Here is a 22,268-nt window from a genome sequence, read left to right as displayed (position 1 = left end):
TAACTAAGAGCCGAGCGGCTGAATTTGGCAGAAGGGCCGAACGGCCCCAGGGATATTATAAGCGACTGAAAGGCGGCGACCGCCCGCTCGAACACATAGTCCAGTCAGTCGGACTCACTGCCTCCTTCGACTAGACTTGAAGGGAAGGCAAGTGATCCGGCGGGGGCCCACCCTCTGAAGGGTCCCAGCCTAAGGACGGATGGAAGGCTGGTCAAGCGGGTAATGGTCCGAGCGGAGCTAGAGATAACCCATCCATGGGCTTGGGTTTCCGACGCCAAGGTAGGAGGATCGAAGGGCCGAGCGGGATCCCGATCGGCTGGGACCGAAGGGCCGAGCAGAATCCCGATCGGCTGGGACCGAAGGGCCGAGCGGGTGGTCCGTTCGGCCAAGATAAGGGCGAGGGTACAAAGGTAGCCGAGCGGCCTATGCGCTTGTCTCGGGATATGGGATGTTAGAGAAGGCGTGTCTGATGATTAGGCCGTACACAAGATTGCACGATGGAAGATCTCGCCGTCACATTAGGGAGAGGTGGATACAGTAGCAGTATGGCCTCATATATGCTCTTCTGACAGGCCCATACTTGGGTATGGTCTAAAGCAGATGACTGCTTCGATTGGCGTGCCCGGGCTCTTTCGATAGTTCTATATAAGGCCTCCATTTCTTCACCGGAGGTACGCGCGTCTGGATCTCTGAAACCGCTTCATCTATTTCCTCGCCTGACTTGAGCGTCGGAGGGCCGTCGCCGGGACACCCCTCCCGGCTCGGTTTTGTTGCAGGTTCGCCGGAGCACCTGAGGATCTAGTGGGGAGCGCCACATCCCCAGCGTTCGTTGACCCCTGGTTCGGACAGGATCAGGAAAGATATTAAATCTTTTCTTAATCTTTTGTAGAAACAGAATTTTTAATTTTTAAACTTTCTTTTAAATCATGAATATAATTAAAAGGAAAGTTTTTACCAAAATTAAAATCAACCTTTTAATCTACAAATAAGGAAAGAGATTTTAACTCTTCTTTTAATCTTTTGTAGAATCTTATAAAAGGAAGGATTTAAATTTTTAAACTCTCTTTTAAATTATATTATTCACATAAGAAAATTTTAAAATTAAAATTCCTTTTTATTTTAATAGGAACGGCCACATGAATTCACCCATGAACATACCCATGGCCGGCCCTAGCTTGGTCTCCAAGCTAGCTTGGCCGACCCCTATAGGATGGGTAAGAAGGTGGGTATAGGTGGGTATAGTACTCTATAATTAAGAGGCTACGATAGGGACCGAGAGGAGGAATTGGTTTTAGTCTCCCGATGAAATTAAGCATCCCGTGTTCGCCCCGAACACACAACTTAATTTCATCAATAATAATTCATTCCACTAAAGAACTATTATTGAACTACCGCACCAATCCCAAATTACATTTTGGGCTCCTTCTTATTATGAGTGTGTTAGTCTCCCTGTGTTTAAGATAACAAATGTCCACTAATTAAGTAAGTTACTGACAACTCACTTAATTAATATCTAGCTCCAAGAGTAGTACCACTCAACTTCATCGTCATGTCGGACTAAGTCCACCTGCAGGGTTTAACATGACAATCCTTATGAGCTCCTCTTGGGGACATTCTCAACCTAGATCACTAGGACACGCTTCCTTCTATAATCAACAACACACACTATAAGTGATATCATTTCCCAACTTATCGGGCTTATTGATTCATCGAACTAAATCTCACCCATTGATAAATTAAAGAAATAAATATCAAATATATGTGCTTGTTATTATATTAGGATTAAGAGCACACACTTCCATAATAACTGAGGTCTTTGTTCCTTCATAAAGTCAGTATAAAAGGAACGACCTCAAATGGTCCTACTCAATACACTCTAAGTGTACTAGTGTAATTATATAGTTAAGATAAACTAATACCTAATTACACTACGACCTTCCAATGGTTTGTTCCTTTCCATCTTGGTCGTGAGCTACTGTTTATAATTTATAAGGAACCGATAACATGATCTTCTGTGTGTGACACCACACACCATGTTATCTACAATATAAATTAATTGAACAACTACATTTATCATAAATGTAGACATTTGACCAATGTGATTCTTATTTCTAGATAAATGTTTATACCAAAAGCTAGGCTTTTAGTATACATCCTAACACATCTCCACATCAACAGGGATATCATCATTGCAGGGGTTAAAGAGGAGACTAGATTCGACATCCGTTGGTTGTCTTCCCATTCATCTAACGCCACGTGTAGTGGGAGGGGTAGCTAGGGGATCGGGTCTAGCAACTTGTAACCACCCTGCTATTATTAAGATGCCAAGTGATCTAGAATATTCGCTGTTATTGCAAGTGATCCCACGTGGGGCATAAATTTATTTTAAGGATAGAGAAAATGACATCAATATGGATTGACCTTAAAGGAGATGACGTAGGGATCACCTTTGAAGGAGGACACGAACAGCCGGAGCAAAGGCAAAGGTGTCACCAAGGATGCAGGGGAATAATGAGATTGAGACAGAATTTGTTGCCAAGACTGAGGTGGAGTTAGAGACTGAGACGGAGTCTACTACTGAGACTGACATAGAGTCTGAGACTGAGATGAAGTCTAAGAGCATCCACAACGCTCCAATGTTATAACACCCACCACCTCATCAAAAAGTATGAGGTCCACTGCCACATACTCATTATAACAACCTCCTTCTTTCACCCATATTCCTTTTAATATTAACACTCATTATTTATGGGTCCCACAATTCACTCAATTATCTTAAAATTGTATCATATTAAATAAATATATTTTAAAATATTATTATTATTATTATTATTATTATTATTAATCTTACCTTTAAAAATATAATTTTATTGTTTTTCAAAAATAATATTAATTTTTTAATATATTTATTAAATAAAATAGATGTTTGTGAGAAAACGAAATTACAATGTTGGGAAAACGAAATTATAAAGTTGGGAAAACAAAATTACAACTGAGCGGCTAAAATTATAAAGTTGGGAAAACGAAATTATAACAGAGCGGCTAAAATTACAAAGTTGGGAAAATAAAATTTATTTTAAATTACCATCTAATTATGAAATTGAAATGCAACAATAACTTAAATAAACCATACTGTTATGAAATTAAAAATAATATATGAAATACTAATTCACGGATTATTGTTGTATTGCCTCCAGATATGCTCACACTACAAAAAATACCATTATTATCGACTGAATATTCCATCGGTATTCCGTCGGTATATGACATTACCGATGGAATTTATGGTATCGGAAGTATTTTGGTTGACATTCACTTTACCGACTGAATATATAATTCTGTCGGTATATTACCGACTGCGTTTTTTACCCGTCGGTAAAAAACCAAACGGCGGTAAACGGAGACTCCTGACGGAATCAGTGATTCCGTCGGTAGGTCCCGACGGAATCACTGATTTCGTCGGAGTATGCCGACGGAATCACTGATTCCGTCGGTAATTCCCGACGGAATAAGGGGGTTCCATCGGTGAGTCCCGACAGAATCAGTGATTCCGTCGAGACTGTGCTTTTTCGATAATTTACCAACGGGAACTATAATTCCGTTGGTAAAAAACTGGAAAAAATTTGAAATCCAGCCCCTGTTTTGCTCGTTTCCCATATACAATTTTAATATAAATACAAACCATCACAAGCGATGGCATCACAAACACAATCCACACGATATATTAACAACATACAACAACAAGATCACAATATAAATTAATCCACAATCTCCAAAATACAACATACAACAAATATATAAACATAACTGAATGACAAATAGAAAATATCCAAACTATAATGAAGTTTAAGTATCAAGTTCTCACAATCATAAGTATATAAATGAACGACAAATACAAAATATCCAAAATACATACCATGATACATCACTTAAACATATATCCGAATATAATCCTGTAAAAGTCAAATACAATAGATTATGATTAGAATAAATTGATGCAAATGTAATATAACTCAAACATTGTTATATATAACTAATTTTACTTGTAAAAAAAAAATACCTGGATTATATTTTGGATAACCAATAATAGTGGTGATGGTGAATGTATCAGTATGAACTCCTGAAAAATGTAAAACACTTTAAGCGGGGTCTGGGTCTGATGGGTCTGGGGTCTCCTCTGACTGGGGCTGCTGTGATGGGTCCCATCGTGCAATAATTGCTTGCATCTGGGTCAATGCTAGGGATGGCAATGGGGCGGGGCGGGGGCGGGGGCGGGTTTGCCATTCCCATCCCCGCCCCGTTCTCATTTTTTCGGGTTCGGGGATTCCCCGAACCCGAACCCACGGGTTCGGGGATTCCCCATCCCCGCCCCATTTCTAAATTTAATTTATATTATTATTATTATTATTTAATAATAATTATTAATGATAATATTAATATTAATATCAATATCAATATCAATAATATTATTATTAATAATATTTTCAAAAATTTTAATATTAATATTAACACTATTATTAATATTTTTTTAAAAAAATCATATTATTATTTATTAATATTAATAATAATAATATTCGGGGCGGGTTCGGGGATGGGGATAGTATTCCCATACCCGCCCCAAACCCGCCCCATCCCCGAAAAATCGGGGATCCCCATCCCCATTTTGGGTTTTCCCCGCGGGGCCCCAAACCCGCGGGGAAAATTGCCATCCCTAGCCAATGTCTGCTCCTGTGCAGCCCACTTCTTCTCCCACTTCTGATCCATGGTAGTCATATGAGTCTTCAAGTCTTGGTTTTCTTTTCTTAATGACTCCGCCTCAGAAGAAGAAGAAGAGGAACTCGCACGGCCCCTAGGAGTCCTCAAGCGATCAAATATCACCTTGGCCTGGGAACCAAGGCCGTAGAGGGAGGAGTTCTTTGTCCTTCCACCCACAATATCATAATAAATTTCATTTATTTCCTAGGTGGATAGATCCTGTGACTCCCCTCCCTCTACTGGTGGCTGAGATGTCTGAGCAACCCTGCTTGTCATTTCCTCCTATGTAGAAAAAATATACTATTTATATATTATACACAATTATTAAAGCTAATTAATCATTATTAAAGATTAAATATAAATTGCAAGTTAATAATTCAAACCCCAATGTTCTTTGATCGATCATCAATATATGTGTCATCCTTTCTCTGGTGAGTCTTGAGAAAAATCTCCAAGCAAGTGGGTTGTCTTTCTAAAGAACGCTCCTGCATGCACAAATAAGTTTGGCTAAAATTATACAAGTTCATTAATAAATAAAAATTTAATTTATATAACTTTAAATTAAAATCACCAGATCCATAGCGTGCTCAACAATGGATCGAGATCCTGATGTATGCCGTCAGATCCGGTACTCGGGCCACCTGGCGCTTTTAGAGCCTTTGTCTGCCATCTTTCTGTAGACCAAGTGGCCGTCCATGCACTCCAAATCTCGTCGGATACATAAGCAGGCCGTGTGCCATCCTTTCTCACATAGTATAATAGGTCTTTGTACAACTTGGCACAATAAATATTCCAAGTTTTTGTAAATTCTACCTCGTGCCCCTCCTCCCATGTATATTTTTTCTGCAATTTAAAAATAAAATTTTAGAATATTAAAGGATAAATATAATGTACATATTCAATTTACTTACCACAAATTCTTGATAATAGAAATCATTAGTTCCAGCATCTACATGTCTCCATGTAGTCCCAGATATGCAGACTCTTTCCTTAAATTTCCGTGTGATATATGTGAATACTCGATGGCCGTCGGGAGTAAACCTACATATAAGCAATATTAAGACATAAGATATATGTTATAAATAAAGAACTTGAATTACTAATAATAAAAAAAATACTTACGACTCTCCAACAACCCTAAGGACGGTGGATCCACGGAGTGGTGCTGGAAGATCTGCCATGATACCTTATATCTACAAAAACATATTACAGCACATCATAATAAGTCTTTAATAACATGATAAATAAGCAACAAAACATGATTAAAGCATAACTTACTAGATGAATAATAATGCTAAAATTTAATCAATGCTAGACTCTGGAAGTATTTCTACTCAACATTAACAGTTTGTAAGTCGTCGTCGCTAGACTCTTTTAGTTCAACAAAATCCTCACTGCTGGATTTCTCTCCATCATCTATCTCCTCGTCAGTGGCATTACCATCTACAAGTAATTGTGATGTAGATTGGAGTTGTGAATCAACCGAATGTCTCTCTACTTCGTCATTCTGAAATGCATCATGATTTTGAGCAGTAATAGTGTTCGGCATTTCTATGGTAGAACGAAACTTCAATCGACAAACAGACAACCATTCACTAGCTCTTCTTCTCTTTGTAGGATATTCAAGATAAACAACCTGACCCGCTTGTATTGCAAAAATGAAAGATTCAAACTTATTGAACCTTCTATTTGCATTAACCTCTACTAAATTATAATTTGGATGTATTCTGGTACCTGTTCTTAGGGTTGGATCATACCATGAACATTTGAACAACACACACCTTTTTATTGGTAATGCAGGATACTCAACCTCTATAATTTCATCAAGTCTACCATAGTAATCAAACTCGGTGTTATTGGTGTCGATAGATCCTTTAACGCAGACACCAGAATTAAAAGTTAATCTCTGCGAATCTCGTTGTCTCACATGGAATTTGAGACCATTAACATAGTAACCCGAATAGATCATTATTTGGCGTAGGGGTCCAGATGCAAGATTCAATATTCTATCATCTTGTACATTAGATATTCTTCGGTCTTTCACCTATCAAAATAGTAATAAAAAAATTAGGACCGAATTTATTTTAATAAAGAATTATGAAAATTTCTCTAACTCACATATATTTGAAACCATAATGTAAATTTGGTCTCTAACTTTTTAGCAACCTCACTTGCAGTCATTGATAGATTTTGAAGATGTAATTGTTGCTCATACAAGCTTTGAAAAAAGGTAATTATAAGAAAATTAGGATATCAAGCAATTAACTACAACGAAATAAAATCTTGATTAGAGAAGTTAACTTACTTTATGTAGGGTTTGACCTCATCACAGTTTAAGAGTATGTATGTTCTTGCAGCATGGTATTCTTGTTGAGTTAACCATCTAGAAACAGATGCACCCATTGGTTTACCAGAAAATTTGAAAATAGAAAGCATCAATGGATCTATATTCTGAGTATCATCGGAATTTCTAGGATATTTGCGGTGTCTGATTTTAACATTATCAGCAAAATAATAAGAGCAGAAAGAAGATGCTTCCTCCACCAGATAAGCATTACATATTGACCCTTCAACTCTTGCTTTATTACGAACATTATTTTTTAATTTTCTCAAAAACCTTTCAAATGGGTACATCCATCTGTACTGCACAGGACCAGCTATTCGTGCCTCATATGGTAAATGTACCGGTAGATGTTCCATTGAATCAAAAAAACTTGATGGAAATATGCGCTCCAACTTACAAAGTATGAGAGAAAGGTCAGTCTCTAGCTGAATCATATCAACTGTCATAATACACCTCGCTGTCAAATCTCTGAAAAAAAGACTCAACTCTGTAAGTGCTTGCCAAACATTATTGGGAAGTAAATCATGAAAAGCTATTGGAATAAGTCTTTGCATAAACACATGACAGTCATGACTCTTCATTTCAAACATCTTTAATTTGTTCATGTCAACGCATCGAGCCATATTCGAAGCATATCCATCTGGAAATTTGATTTCTTTTAACCAACTACATAAAACTTGTTTACCATCTTTGTCCAATATATAACAAGCTTTTGAAAACTTATTGGTTGTTTCATTCTGATGCAACTCTGGTCTGTTGACTAGTTCTTTTAATTCTTCACGTGATTTTGCAGTGTCCTTAGTTCTTCCAAGTACATTCATCACAGTGTTGAAGATATTATCAAAGAAATTTTTCTCAACATGAATCACATCTATATTGTGTCGAATGAGTAGATACTTCCAATAAGACAACTCCCAGAATATGCTCCTTTTCTTCCAACTAACTTGCACATCCTCACAAGATACTTATTTATCTCATCAGAATTAGGCTGAGATACTGGGAGGAATCCATAACTATATATTTGTTCAATGATTTCTTCACCTGAAGCATGGACTACTGGGGGAGGTTTTCTGACTACAACATTCTTTAGAAAATTTTTCTTATTTCGCCTAAAAGGGTGATCCAGTGGTAGAAATTTACGATGATTATCAAACCAAGATACCTTCCCACTGCAAGGCAATAAAAATGCATCGGACTCTGTCATGCAATGTGGGCATGCTAATTTACCAGCCGTGCTCTATCCCGACAACATTGAGTATGCTGAAAAATCACTGATCGTCCATAATAAGGCCGCATGCAATGTAAAATTAGTTTTACTTGCAATATCATAAGTAACCAACCCTACATTCCATAATTCATTAAGCTCGGCAATTAGAGGTTGCAAGAAAACATCTATCTTATCTTTTGGATTGGCTGGACCAGGAATAAGTACGGTAAGGAACATAAATTTATCTTTCATGCACATCCATGGTGGTAAATTGTACGGTGTTAATATAACTGACAAAGATGAATATTGTTGTCCCGACTGACCAAATGGTTGAAATCCATCTGTAAAAAGTCTCAATCTCACATTTCGTGGTTCCATTGTAAAGGAGGGAAACACAGTATCAAGATGTTTCCATGCAGGAGAATCACAAGGATGGCACATTATACCTCCTTCGTGCTCATGCTCATGATCATGATGCCACAACATGTGGTTAGCTGTAGCTGTAGATTCATACAAGGGTTGAAGTCTAGCAGTTAACGGAAAATAATACATCACTTTCCAAGCAATATTTTTCCTCTTCTTCCCTGGTATGCGATTACGATGCTTAAAACGAGGGTGAGTACAAATTTTACATTCATTCAAATCACTGTCTTCATCCCAAAATATCATGCAGTTGTTTATACAACAATAAATCTTCTCTACAGGCAAACCTAAACCTCTGATCAATTTCTTTGTTTCATAGAAGCTATCAGTCATTATGTTATCAGTAGGGAGCAACTCTGATATCAATTGACAAATGTCATCGTAACATTTTTCTGAGAAATGATGTTCTGCTTTCATATTCAATAACCTTGCTGTAGCTGATAGTTGTGAATGACCAGAAGGAATGCCTTCCCACACTTCTCTTTCACTAGCCTTTAACATTTCATATAGTTGCTGATATTCAGGGGTTGGTATTTCATCTATATTCGAATAATCAACTGTATTCATCGCATCTTGAACCATTGATTGCATTGAAATATCAATATTATTTGATGCTTCAGGAGCTGTAACAGTAGTCCCAGAATACGAACCACCAGATGACCCAATTGGTTCATATAAATAAGGCTCTCCGTGACAATACCAATTGTAGTAATTTGGCACAAATTCATTTCTACATATGTGCATTTTTACAGTATCTTCATCACGAAATACTCTATTTTGACATTTTTTATGATTGCACGGACACCGTAACTCAGAACCATTCATACATTCTGGATGACTTTTAGCAAAAATCACAAACTGTTCAACTTCAGCAATAAAATCATCTCTGATAAAACCATTGTCTAATTGATTGTATATCCAAGCTTTGTTCATATACATTGTTATAACCTAAAGAGAATATAAATTGAAACATTATTAAACTTGTTGTATCACTTGAAATAAGTTTAAATAAAGAATTATGTGCACAATTTCATCTCACGATCATCATATCATATTACCGAAAATCACCTCTACACTAGAGCAAATAAATAAAACTATTATAAACATGTTGTTCCTTATAGCATCATCAAATGAAATAATCATACATATATGAGAAGCATCAATCAAACACCTGTTGGCCACTACATTTTATGCAAGTACAATAGCGAAATGGATCAAAATATGTCACGACACTTAAATTTTCTAGGGTTTTGATTGTGCTCAACTACGAACAGTAGCAAAGCACAGCTACAATTGCGAGCAGGCTGCTGGCCATGAGCAGCGAGCAGGCCGCTGACCGTGAGCAGCGAGGCGCGAGCAGGCCGCTGGCCGCGAGCAGGCCGCTGGCCGCCAGCCACGAGCAAGCCGCCGGCCGCCGGCCGCGAGTAGGCAAACGCCGAGCAGGCCAGCGGCCGCGAGTAGGCCAGCGGCAATGAGCAGGCCGGCAGCCGCGAGCAAGCCGCCGGCCGCAAGCACCCTGCCGGCCGCGAGCAGGCCGCCGGCAGCGATCCGCCAGCAGGGTGTTAGTTAGAGCCCTAGAGTCAATCATTTGATGATTGTATTATGGACTTGTTGTATCATATTCTTATATAAATAAAGGCATTTGTTTTGGTTATTATACTTACTTGTATTGGTGCCAAATAAACTAAGTATAATAGCATCCTTGAGTAGAAGGTTCTCACCTATATCAATCGGTTAGTTGAACCGATAGTGAGATGATATAGGGAACACTACTCTTAATCATTCCTAATCGAGTATTAACATTCAGGGACAATGTTAATGCAATAAGACTAGCATGTAGGTCAACTTGATGACTTGATCTCACAAGTCATGGATATAGAGATATCAAGTTGACACATGAGTATGCATTGGAGAATGTATACTGAATGACCCGCCATGAGAAAGTATCATGGATCGTTATATGAGTGTCATATACTTTCTCATGTGACTATTAGTATGACTACTAGTCCTTAGACCTGAAGTCACCATGCTTCCCTACATAAGAAGTTATGTACTTTGGTTTCGTCAAACGTCACCCGTAACTGAGTGGACTATAAAAGCGATTACTGGTATGTAACAAATTATGCGGAGGGATGTGAGTGATGTAGATGGGATCTATCCCTCATATATGACGGGAGTAACATCGATATTCTTGATAGAGTGAGACCACAAAGTGCATGGCCATACCCAAATGAGTCAATATGAGATATTGAGCTCATTTGATTTAGTGAGTCTACTTGGAGTTCAAGATTTAGATTGGTCAGAGGATGACACGGTCTATGCCTCACATTGATCAATCTAGATGTCTAGGATAGAAGGACACTTGTCATATATTGTGAGGAGTCACAATTAGTAGTCACAAGGTGATGTTGGATCTCAACATTCTTGTAACTTGGGTAGTAATGATGTGTTGCTAGATACCGCTCATTACTTATGCTTCTAAATGGGTTTAGGGGCATTGTCAACGTTACAAGAACCTATAGGGTCACACACAAAGGATAATTAGATGGAGATTAGGTTCATATGATGAACCAAGAGGATTAGATTCATGTGATGAATCAAATTGGATTAAGAGTAACCCTAATTAAGCTAATTGAGTTAGACTCAAGTTGATTCATGTGTTCAATGAGTCTAATTTAGATTATGACTCATTGAATCAATTTAATTAAATGAATTAGATTTATTATATTAAATTGGCTTGAATTAAATGGTTGGATTAGATCAGCCATGAGAGAGATTAAGTCAAGTTTGACTTGACTTGAGAGGAAGAGGAAGAGTCAAGTTTGACTTGACTTTATGCCACATCATTTGTGACTTGGCATTAAGTGGCCAATGATGTTTTGCCACATCATCATAGTTAACACATGATTGTGCCACCTAATGGAAGTTACATCTTCTCCTTTGCTTTAATGTGGCTGGTCACATTAATGAGAGGAGTTACACTTGGTGTGGCCGACCACTCAAAATGAATGGAATTCATTTTTTTTTTTCATTCAAGGCTTATATGTTGGTTGCTACTCGGAAAACCTAGAGGTTCCACTGTATAAAAATTTTGTACAAAGGTCTGAACCTTTTCCTAGCTACCATGTGTTCTTTTAAATTAAATTTTGGATCGCCTGTGGAACTTAACACGTTTGATCCAAAACTTAATCTATTTGTTCTTTTAGGTTTTGACTTGGATCTCCTGCGGAACTTAACACGTTCGACCCAAGTCACCTTAAGTTATTAATTCCATTAAATATTAATTTCCATAATTGGTTCCCAGTACTGACGTGGCGAGGCACATGACCTTCTTGGATATGGGAGCAACCACCACCGACTAGACAAAACCTTTTATGGAAAGCTAATATTTAATTTCCTAAAATAACTTTAGGTTAACCGAAAGGAACAATCAAATCACAAGGAAAAGAAAAAACAAAAGAACACAACATCGAAAAACATATTTGAAATCCTAGAATCGTAAGCCTCTTGTATTTGGTATTATTTCCAAAAATAACTAGTATGATGCGGAAAGAAAAATTCCTAGTTATACCTTTTAGAAAGACCTCTTGATCTTCTACCGTATTCCTCTTCTAACCTCGGACGTTGTGTGGGCAACGATCTTCCGAGATGAGAAACCACCAAACACCTTCTTCTCCTCCTAGCTAGGTTCGGCCACAACAAGTAAGCTTTACCAAGGATGAAGAACAAAACACCAACCAAGCTCCAAGAGATGCAAGCTTTCTCTCCTTCTTCTTCTTCTTCTTCAAGTAGTATCCGACCACCACAAGAACTCTAAGGGAGATGAAGGATTCGGCCACCACAAGAGGAAGAGAGAGAGAGGATGATGGCCGGCCACAACACCAAGGAAAAGAGGAAGAGAAATAATAGAGGTTGTCCCATGAAAGCACCCTCACCCCTTCTTTTATATTCCTTGGCCTTGGCAAATTAGGAAATTTAATTACAATAAAATTTTCTTAATTTCCTTGACATGATTTAATTGAGAAAAATAAATTAAAATTTCCCAATTAAAAACATAATGGCCGGCCACATCATGAAGGAATAAATTAGACAAGTTTTAATCAACAAATTAAAACTTCCTAATTTGTTTCCGGAAATTTTAAAATAAAATTTCTCTTCAAAAATCTCTTCATAGTTGATAAAAAGAAATTTCTATAATTTTAATTTTTCATCATGTGAATAATTTTTAAAGAGAAAATAAAATATCTCACCAATCTACAAATAAGGAAAGAGATCTAATCTCTTTCTTTAATCTTTTGTAGATCCTTTACAAGAGAGATATTTTAATTTTAATTCCCTTTAATAAATTATATCTTCCACATAATAAAAATTAAAATTAAAATTCTTTTTAATTTAATATGGCCGGCCCCCTCTCGCTTGGGTTCAAGCTAGGGCCGGCCACCCTAAACCATGCTTAGGCCGACCCTAGCTTGATTCCAAGCTAGCTTGGCCGACCCCCTTTAGGTGGGTATAGAAGGTGGGTATAGGTGGGTATAGTACTCTATAAATAAGAGGCTACGATAGGGACCGAGAGGAGGAATTGATTTTGGTCTCCCGATAAAATTAAGCATCCCGTGTTTGCCCCGAACACACAACTTAATTTTATCAATAATAATTCATTCCACTAGAGAACTATTATTGAACTACCACACCAATCCCAAATTACATTTTTGGGCTCCTTCTTATTATGAGTGTGTTAGTCTCCCTGTGTTTAAGATATCGAATGTCCACTAATTAAGTGAGTTACTGACAACTCATTTAATTAATATCTTAGTCCAAGAGTAGTACCACTCAACCTTATCGTCATGTCGGACTAAGTCTACCTGCAGGGTTTAACATGACAATCCGTATGAGCTCCTCTTGGGGACATTATCAACCTAGTATCTCTATGACACAGTTTCCTTCTATAATCAACAACACACACTATAAGTGATATCATTTCCTAATTTACCGGGCTTATTGATTCATCGAACTAAATCTCACCCATTGATAAATTAAAGAAATAAATATCAAATATATGTGTTTGTTATTATATTAGGATTAAGAGCACACACTTCCATAATAACTGAGGTATTTGTTCCTTTATAAAGTCAGTATAAAAGAAATGACCTCAAATGGTCCTACTCAATACACTCTAAGTGTACTAGTGTAATTATATAGTCAAGATAAACTAATTCTTAATTACACTATGACCTTCCAATGGTTTGTTCCTTTCCATTTTGGTCATGAGCTACTGTTTATAATTTATAAGGTACTGATAACATCATCTTCTGCATGTGACACCACATACTATGTTATCTACAATATAAATTAATTGAACAACTACAAACAAATGTAGATAATTTGACCAAATGTGATTCTTTATTCAAAATAAATGTTTACAAAAGCTTAGGCTTTCAGTATACACTCCAACATTATTCACATCATCTTCTTCCTCAAGCTCTCCCTCTTCTCTCTTGGCCGAACACCCTAGGTGCTAGCACACCTTTGTTTGGTCCCCTCCACCTAATTTTGTTCATGTGGATACTTCTAGAGGGTTGTCTACTTTGACAATCTTGAGATCCGGTAAACCGTTGGACTAGCGGGATAGCGAAGGGCATCGCATCGAGGGTAACACTCTTATCTAGTGTAGATCTAGACTTTAGAAACTCATACTCGTATTTTGTTTATATTTTTCTTCGCACAGATCCGGTGGCGGGGGTTTCGGGGTTTCCGTGACGCGAAAAAGCGGTTTTCGCGGCCCGAAAAACCCAACACAGGGCGCGGTTGCCGGCCGTGTGAAAACGAAAACGAGAGAGGAGAAGAGCAAGAGCATACCTGAGAGATCACCGGAACGGGGTGAACAGGAGGAGAGGGTGCCGAGATCGTTGGAGAGAGCCGCCGGAAAATCGCCGCCGCTGGAAAATCGGAGGAAAGAAAGGTCGCGCGAAGAGGAAAGGGCCATTCTGTGCCCTAAATCGTGATTTACCGATGGGAATAGGGTTCCGTCGGTAATCACCGACAGAACCCTACTTCGGTCGGTAATCACCGACGGAATGGTTAATTCCGTCGGTGATTTCGGCTAGTTATCGGGTAAGATTTAGCCAATGTAAAAGAGAACGGGTACGGGCGGAAACCCACCGACGGAAAGATACATCCGTCGGTAAATTCTGACGGAATTGGATTTCCGTCGGAATTATAAAACCCTAAACCCATTAATTACCGACTGAATAACATTCCGTCGCTAATGTTTACGCCCGCACCCGTTAGCTGTGCCTATTTACCAACAGAATAAGAATTTCGTCGGAAATAAACAAACCCTAACGGCATGTCACGGTATGTCCCGACGGAATAGTAATTCCGTCGGTATTTACCGACGGAATTAGTCATTCCGTCGGTAAGTACCGACGGAAGTAGTAATTCCATCGGTAATTACCGACGGAATTACTATTTCGTCGGTACTTACCGACTGACCTAAATCCCGTCGGGACTTACCGACAGAGGTATATTCAGTCGGTATACGCCGACGGAGTTGAGATTCCGTCGGTACTCCCGTCGTTAAACACAGGCATTTTTGTAGTGTCAACTAAGTGGCGCGAAGTTGGTGATGAACTTGAGTGTCACGTAGCTCAGAATTTGTTCGAAGATAATCCTAAAATCCTCGATTTGAGCCATGGATAGGTTGTGTGGGTTCGTCACCTTCATCGTTTACCAATTTGTCACGTGACCTTCCTCATCCTCAACAATCATATTATGCAAAATAATGCATGCTAACATGATTTGTTTTAACTTTTTTTCTATACCAATAACGAGCTAGACCTCTGATAATCACCCATCGAGATTGGAGCACCCCAAATGCTCGTTCGACATCTTTTCTTGCAGACTCCTGTCTTTCCTTAAACAACTTCCTCTTAAGATCCTCCGAACAAGGAAAAGCCTTAACAAAAGTAGCCCACTCGGGATATATTCCATCTGTTAGATCATAATCCTTCGTATATGCAGTGTCGTTCACCGTAAAATTAAGCTCCAGCATATTTCCTTACAAGACGTTGAATATGGGAGATTCATATAACACGTTAATATCGTTACGTGAACCGACGACCCCAAAGAATGCATGTCATATCCACAAGTCATGAGACGCAACCGCTTCAAGAATGATTGTTGGTGACCCATGTCCCCTTGTAAATTGACATTTCCAAGCAACTGGACAATTTTTCCATTTCCAATGCATACAATCAAGGCTACCTAACAGGCCAGGGAAGTCATGCCTCTCATCATGTTTTTGAAGAAGACGTTGAACATCATCAGAATTTGGCCTTCTCAAGTACCTATCACCAAATATTTCAACCACGTATTCGCAGAACTTGAAAAGACACCTGATGCCAGTTGATTCACCCATATGTAGGTACTCGTCAAGATGATCGGTGGGGACTCCGTAAGCCAGTTGACGAATCGCAGCAGTGCATTTTGTAGTGGTGACAACCCTTTTCTTCGTACAGCATCGCCCTTATGTTGAAAAAATGCTGAATGATTCTCTAATGCATTCACTATGCGGAGGAATAACTCTCTTTGCATTCGAAATCGTCTTCGAAATATTTCAACGTGATACACCGGGTTTATAGAGAAATAATCATTGACGAGCCTCTCATGCCCGACTTCACGATTTGTTTGGATGAACCTTCTTCTGCGTGTGTCCCTCCTTTGATATGCTTCCATAAGTTGTTGGTGTTGTTGAAGAACCAATAACATCAGTTCTTCACCCGGATCATAAGTTTGCTCATCGATTTCAACATGAACTTCATCTTCGCTTGTCAAACTGGAACTTGAGCTAGAGCTGCCTATAGAATGAGACATTTTTGGAGGAAACACGTTTTAGTATATGTGTTTGAGAAATGGTATGATAGTCGAATGAAAATCTCGTAGCACAATGTGCCAATATATATTGTTTTTCTCATGCAACAGCTAGTTTGCAATGTTGCGTTGCAACAACTAATTTGCAATGATTAGTTTGTAACGCCTAGTTTGCAACGGCTAATTTCCAACAGCTAGTTGCAACAACTAGTTTCCAAGGCTAGTTCATAACGACTATTTTACAAAATTATAATAATTAAAAATCACATTAATCGAAATGAGAAATACAATAATTAAAAATTACAATCACTCGAAAATATAATAATACTAGAAAATGAACGTTGAGTAAACAATTTAGATATTCCATCTCGACCTAATATCCTGGCATAAACATTCATGTATGATGTTGCTCCTTTGTCATCTGCGAGGTGTCTTTGTTCAATATTTCGTACTCCTTCAACTTTAAGCGACGATTCTTAGCTTCAGATTTGGACAAGGCAGCTTTTGCCTTAATCTCCTCTATTTCGAGTTGTTTTTTGTTCAAATCGACTTCGGACTTCTTCACGCTTGTGTACTCAGTGAATTTTGTGATAATATTGTTGTAGTTTATTGCCAGATCCTCCATGGTCGATTTTACTTTATCTTTTCCCTTTCTTTTTGCTGCCTTTTGTCCCATTGGATGAGTATCTTTATCATCCAGGTCTATACTTACATCTTGGTTGGAGGAGATGTTGTTTGCTCCCGACTCTGAGGTCCTCGTCTTTTTTGTGGCCACAAAGTGATCAGCGGACTGTGGAGTAGACATTGGACGGTCTTTGACAATTCTCTACACATGTTCAAGATTGAATGCAACGTCATTGTTTTCGGATCGATATTTTTCGTACGCAAACCTCAATATATCTTCATCACTATGACCACTTCGATATGAACTGTAAACACTATTGTAATTTGTGTTGAATCGATATACCTTCTTTTGGATTGTATTATGCCAATGTAACCATATAACATTTATACTTCTGGTGTTTGAACCTAGGGGAAGATTCTCATTGTAGTAGCTTGCAACACATCCCCAAAAAGCATCCGCCTTTTGATCATTGCCGATTATTGGATCATCACTGATAGTGACAAAACTTCTCGCTAAGACTTCGTCTTCAACCTTTGTCCAACTTGAACGTTTTCTTGTACCCTCAGCATTTGAAACCACTTTTTCTAAATTGACCACATCAATTGGGGATTCACGGTTGGAAAGTTAAGTCTCTGGGACAAAAGTCAGAGTGGTAGGTTCATTCGACATCGAAGAAGTGAAAGACATACCAGTTGTGTCTCGGGTACCATATCCATGAACAACCGATGACGTGAAATACGGATGACTCATGTTTTGCTAATATTCTGCTGGAAGCGGTTGATATGGACCTCAAGAGGCATAATTCGGATGATTCATAGAATTTCCAAAACCTTAGAAATTTTGAAGATTTTGTAGAGGAAATGATATATTTGGAAATGGATGTGGGTATTGATAATTTGGTGGAATTTGTGGATTTTGGGAAGATAAATATTCTTGCGAGTTGTTTGTAGAATTTAAGAAATTTGTAAAAAATGCCTAATTATTTTCATCCATTTCGAATAGAAAATAAGATGGTATGACTTTAAAAAAAATAGATGGGGAGAATATTTAGATAGTAGAATTGAAAGAATAATGAGTTGGAATGAAAATATGTGTACATATTGATAGATATTTATAGATGAACTTTTGAACTAGTCGTTAACTAGCTGTTAAAAAATAGTCGTTAAAAAACTAACCGTTTTATTTCATTTTTAATTTTTTATTTTAAAATTTATATTTCTTTTAATAAATAAAATTAAAAAATATATATACACACATAGGGTGGGTCAGGGCTGGTCCACCCCATGCATGCTTGAACGCGTTCAAGCAAATGAACACGGAGGCACACCTCCACAACGACACATTCGCAATTTGAACGCAACGTTGCAAGTGGCTTAAGATTGAAACGGAGCCTGCTATTGAGACTAAGGTAGAATCTGAGACTAAGACCGAGTCTGCTACCGAGAACCCCTTTGTCGATTTTAATGATCAAGCCTAAATCCCATCTGATCAAGGTTCACCTTAGGTCAAGTTTGATTTATTGTGACTTTGAGGAGGATTCTTGACCCACTTGACACGTAAAAGCCGAAGGAAACCACCACTTGAATCACTAATATCATGCATTATCATAAACAATGTCGAAATTGAAAGCTTCACTAGTCGACCTTGCCGAATTTGGCTGAGATGATGGTTCTTGGCTTACGAGAGAACCCTGCTCTTGTGTGTCTGTTTTCTGTTTGAGAAAAAGCTAATCTGATGTCATGCGGAGTTAGAGAAATGGCCACTTGATCGATCGAATTATTCCCAAGTAAGAGTGACCCCTTGCTTGTTTGTTTTTAGGAAGAAATTAAGCGACAAGTCGTGAGAATTAACGGGATCGTACGTGATGAATGACGGCTCTTTCTTCGACAAATTCTGACATTAACAAGCCGTGCACGCAGGCAGCTAGCGCAGCACGGTGCAACAGCGGCAGGGGGGCACAAGCTTGCGCTGCCCTGTGCGCGTGGGTTTCCAGCGCTGCAGCACACATGAGCGAGAGTGCGCGGGCGACCAATCAGCGAGCCACGCTGCAGTCAATTAAGAGCAGACAGACACAAGCAAATTAAGGCGTGTTAAATGATCTCACCCACTAAAACGAGACACACTGGCTCTCGTGCGTGTCGCCAGACGTGTAAATGAACTGTGGCGCCGTGTCGGAGCTTCTTTCTGAATGAATGAATTAATCATCCGCTGCTCGATCGATGAGTTTTTGGTTGGTTACGTGAAGACAACCGGTGGCTTTCTTTTATGATATACGTCGACTCGTCTCCGTCCCTGCCCCTGCCGCCAGAGTCTTTTCTTCCTGCGTCTGTGTGTTCTCGAGCGATTGACATGCGCCCTCGCTCGAGCAAGTTACATGGGTCGGTACCCGCTGTCACCTCAAAGGATGGAAAGGGCGACCCGAATTCATGACACTTTGAACGTTTCTTCTTAGAGTTCATGAAGCCCTGTTCTCTTGCTTCGTGAGACATGAAATGGAAGCCCCTGATCAGCTACGGTGCTGTGGCAGAGTGCTATGTAATTTCATTAGATTTTTAATTATATATTTTTTTTCTATGGGATAATAATCTTGATATGTTAGACTGTGGTTTATCCGCTAAAAGTACTTTCAAATTTATTAAAAAAAAAATTATGTGATTAAACCTGTCCTCAGAATTAGTTGGCCGAAAGAATTAATAGAATCTCTATCTTTAGAATAATCGAATCTACATAATAATCTCATTCCAAGCAAAAAGAATTTTTTTAACGCCCTGCATTCAAAAATTAACAAACGCAATTAATATAAAAGACACTAATACAATACCGTATAACTATCAAATATTGTAGTTCTCCAGTATGATTTTTATAGGTGTAATAATCAATTTTAAAATTAGAATTATTTTTTATAATATATGATCATGTCTAGAAACGATGAAGATAATTAGATGGGGATGTGGCTCGGCGGTTGACCTTGTAAAAACTCCGCTCCGATCTGTAAAACCAAGAACTTCAGTGTCAGGGCAGGGAAGGGGTCCCGACGTTAGCCCTCCGACGCTCAAGTCAGTCATTGGAATAGTAGAAAGGGAGCAAACAATTGTAGCAACAACAGGAGCTCTAGCACAGATAACGCATACCTCCACCGGTGCATCAACCCCCTTTATATAGTGCTCCAGTAGCAGACGTGAACGCTTCTTAAGGCAACGTGCACGTTTTCCTAACTGTCCTATGAAAAGACATGTCAGAAAAGTGTCTCTAACACTATTCCTTAACAGGGCGTGTAAATCCCTGACATGACAGTGGAAAATTCCGTCATATAATTTACATGTTGATCATGCCCTGTTGTCAGCGGCACCAACTCCTAGAAAGATACAATGAGCTAAACAAGGGGTCCCACTATTTGACCGAGCGGGGGAGTTGCTTGGTCGGGATTCCCCACCCAATCGATCTCAGCTGCTCTTCTCCACGGTCCCTTGGCTCCGTAGGTGGTTCCTCGCGCAACCAGTCATGCGGTCCGGTCGAACTAACCCTTAGCTTATAGAGTCGTAATAGTTGAGCATTTAATGTCCTCTCTGTAGTCGTCCAGACCGGATGAGCGATCTGCTCAGATGAGCCTCTAGGCCGATCGGGCCCTTCAGGCCTACTCAGCCCGTTGCCCTCTCAGTCCACTTTGTTGACCCGACAGTTTCTTGCCTTTGACCGTCTTCACTTTGACCTCCACGTCGGCTGCTGTTCCTGCCTTTAACTCATACTTGATGGGCTCCCTTTACCACCGCATCATAAGTCTTCCCCTCAAATCTAGTCGAAGGAGGTTGTAAGTCAGACTAACTGGACGAGCAATATCTTTAGTGACCTCCCAGGTTGATTGGACCTTATAGGCTTCAAAACAACCACTCAGCTATGGTGCATACTGCAAGTCATCTCCACCCCGAATTAAAGTTGCCGCCTGATTATCACTTACTAACATGGGTTTAGAGCCACCTCTCGGCCTTGCATTCCACTGATCAAGAGTTTATAGTCGCAGCTCGACTGCACGCAGATTTAGAACTGCCACTCGACAAGATCTCACTGACCTTAGTTCAGAGCCACTGCTCTGCTATACTTTGTTGACCTGGGTTTAGAATTGTCACTCGGCTATGTTTCCTCATTGGTCCTGGATTTATAGTCGCCGCTCGACTTTTTCCCAATCTACATCATTCGTTCGAAGTGTGTGTGGGGAGCACATAGCATTTTTTTTTTCAATTTCCCACCGCATCCGCTGGCGAGTGAACACCATTAGGTGGTTGTTGACGTCATCCTGATCTCTAGAAGACTATTAAAATCCTTAGTAATTACTGTTGAGCACGTCGTCTGTGCCTTTTAATTAAATCTCATTAATACATCTCTATCCCAGGCGCCACGTGTCCCGCTTTCTGCCGCTGCACGTTTGACGTGACAGGTGAATTTCCACAATTGATGTAACCAATAGCGTTTCGAATTCCACGGTCAGATCTTAGCTTCGTTTTCCGTAACCCTCAATCGGACGGCTCAGAGTGGTCGTCCCCAGGATTTATAAACCCTTACTCATCATCGTTCTCCTACTTCACTGCCCTTTCTCTTTTGCGCACGCTCTCTACCAATTCTCTTCTTCCTCGTTCATTGTCGGTAATATTTTTCACTAAGTTTTTTCTTTCTTTCTCTTGTTGAGTCCTTGATCTTCTTCCCTCTTTATTTTCTATGGCTACATCTTCTCAGCCTACTGAGGCCATCCCCGCGTCTTTGTGAGACATGAGATTGTCCGCTAAAAGTACTTTCAAATTTATTAAAAAAAATTATGTGATTAGACCTGTCCTCAGAATTAGTTGGCCCGAAAGAATTAATAGAATCTCTATCTTTAGAATAATCTAATCTACTCTATAATCTCATTCCAGGCAAAACGAATTCTTTTAACACCCTGCATTCAAAAATTAACAAACGGAATTAATATTAATGCGGTAGTAAAAGGAGCATGTTAAGGACGAGTTAAAGGGGGAAAATCAATCGACATAGAGATTAAAGTTAAGACGGTCAAA

General features: G+C 39.1%; 1 long non-coding RNA gene across 1 annotated transcript; it reads right to left on the bottom strand.

Annotated features, from left to right (window-relative positions):
- Positions 1 to 5,545: 5,545 nt before the first annotated feature.
- Positions 5,546 to 5,921, bottom strand: LOC121982594. Its single transcript, XR_006112144.1, has 3 exons — positions 5,878 to 5,921; positions 5,667 to 5,796; positions 5,546 to 5,598 (listed from the first exon to the last, which is right to left on the bottom strand). It is a non-coding gene; the product is annotated as an uncharacterized LOC121982594 (long non-coding RNA).
- Positions 5,922 to 22,268: the final 16,347 nt, after the last annotated feature.

Source organism: Zingiber officinale, chromosome 5A (assembly GCF_018446385.1).
Source record: "Zingiber officinale cultivar Zhangliang chromosome 5A, Zo_v1.1, whole genome shotgun sequence".
Taxonomy (NCBI): domain Eukaryota; kingdom Viridiplantae; phylum Streptophyta; class Magnoliopsida; order Zingiberales; family Zingiberaceae; genus Zingiber; species Zingiber officinale.
Note: the sequence above shows the minus strand (reverse complement) of the source record. Positions and strands in the feature narration are given on the sequence as shown.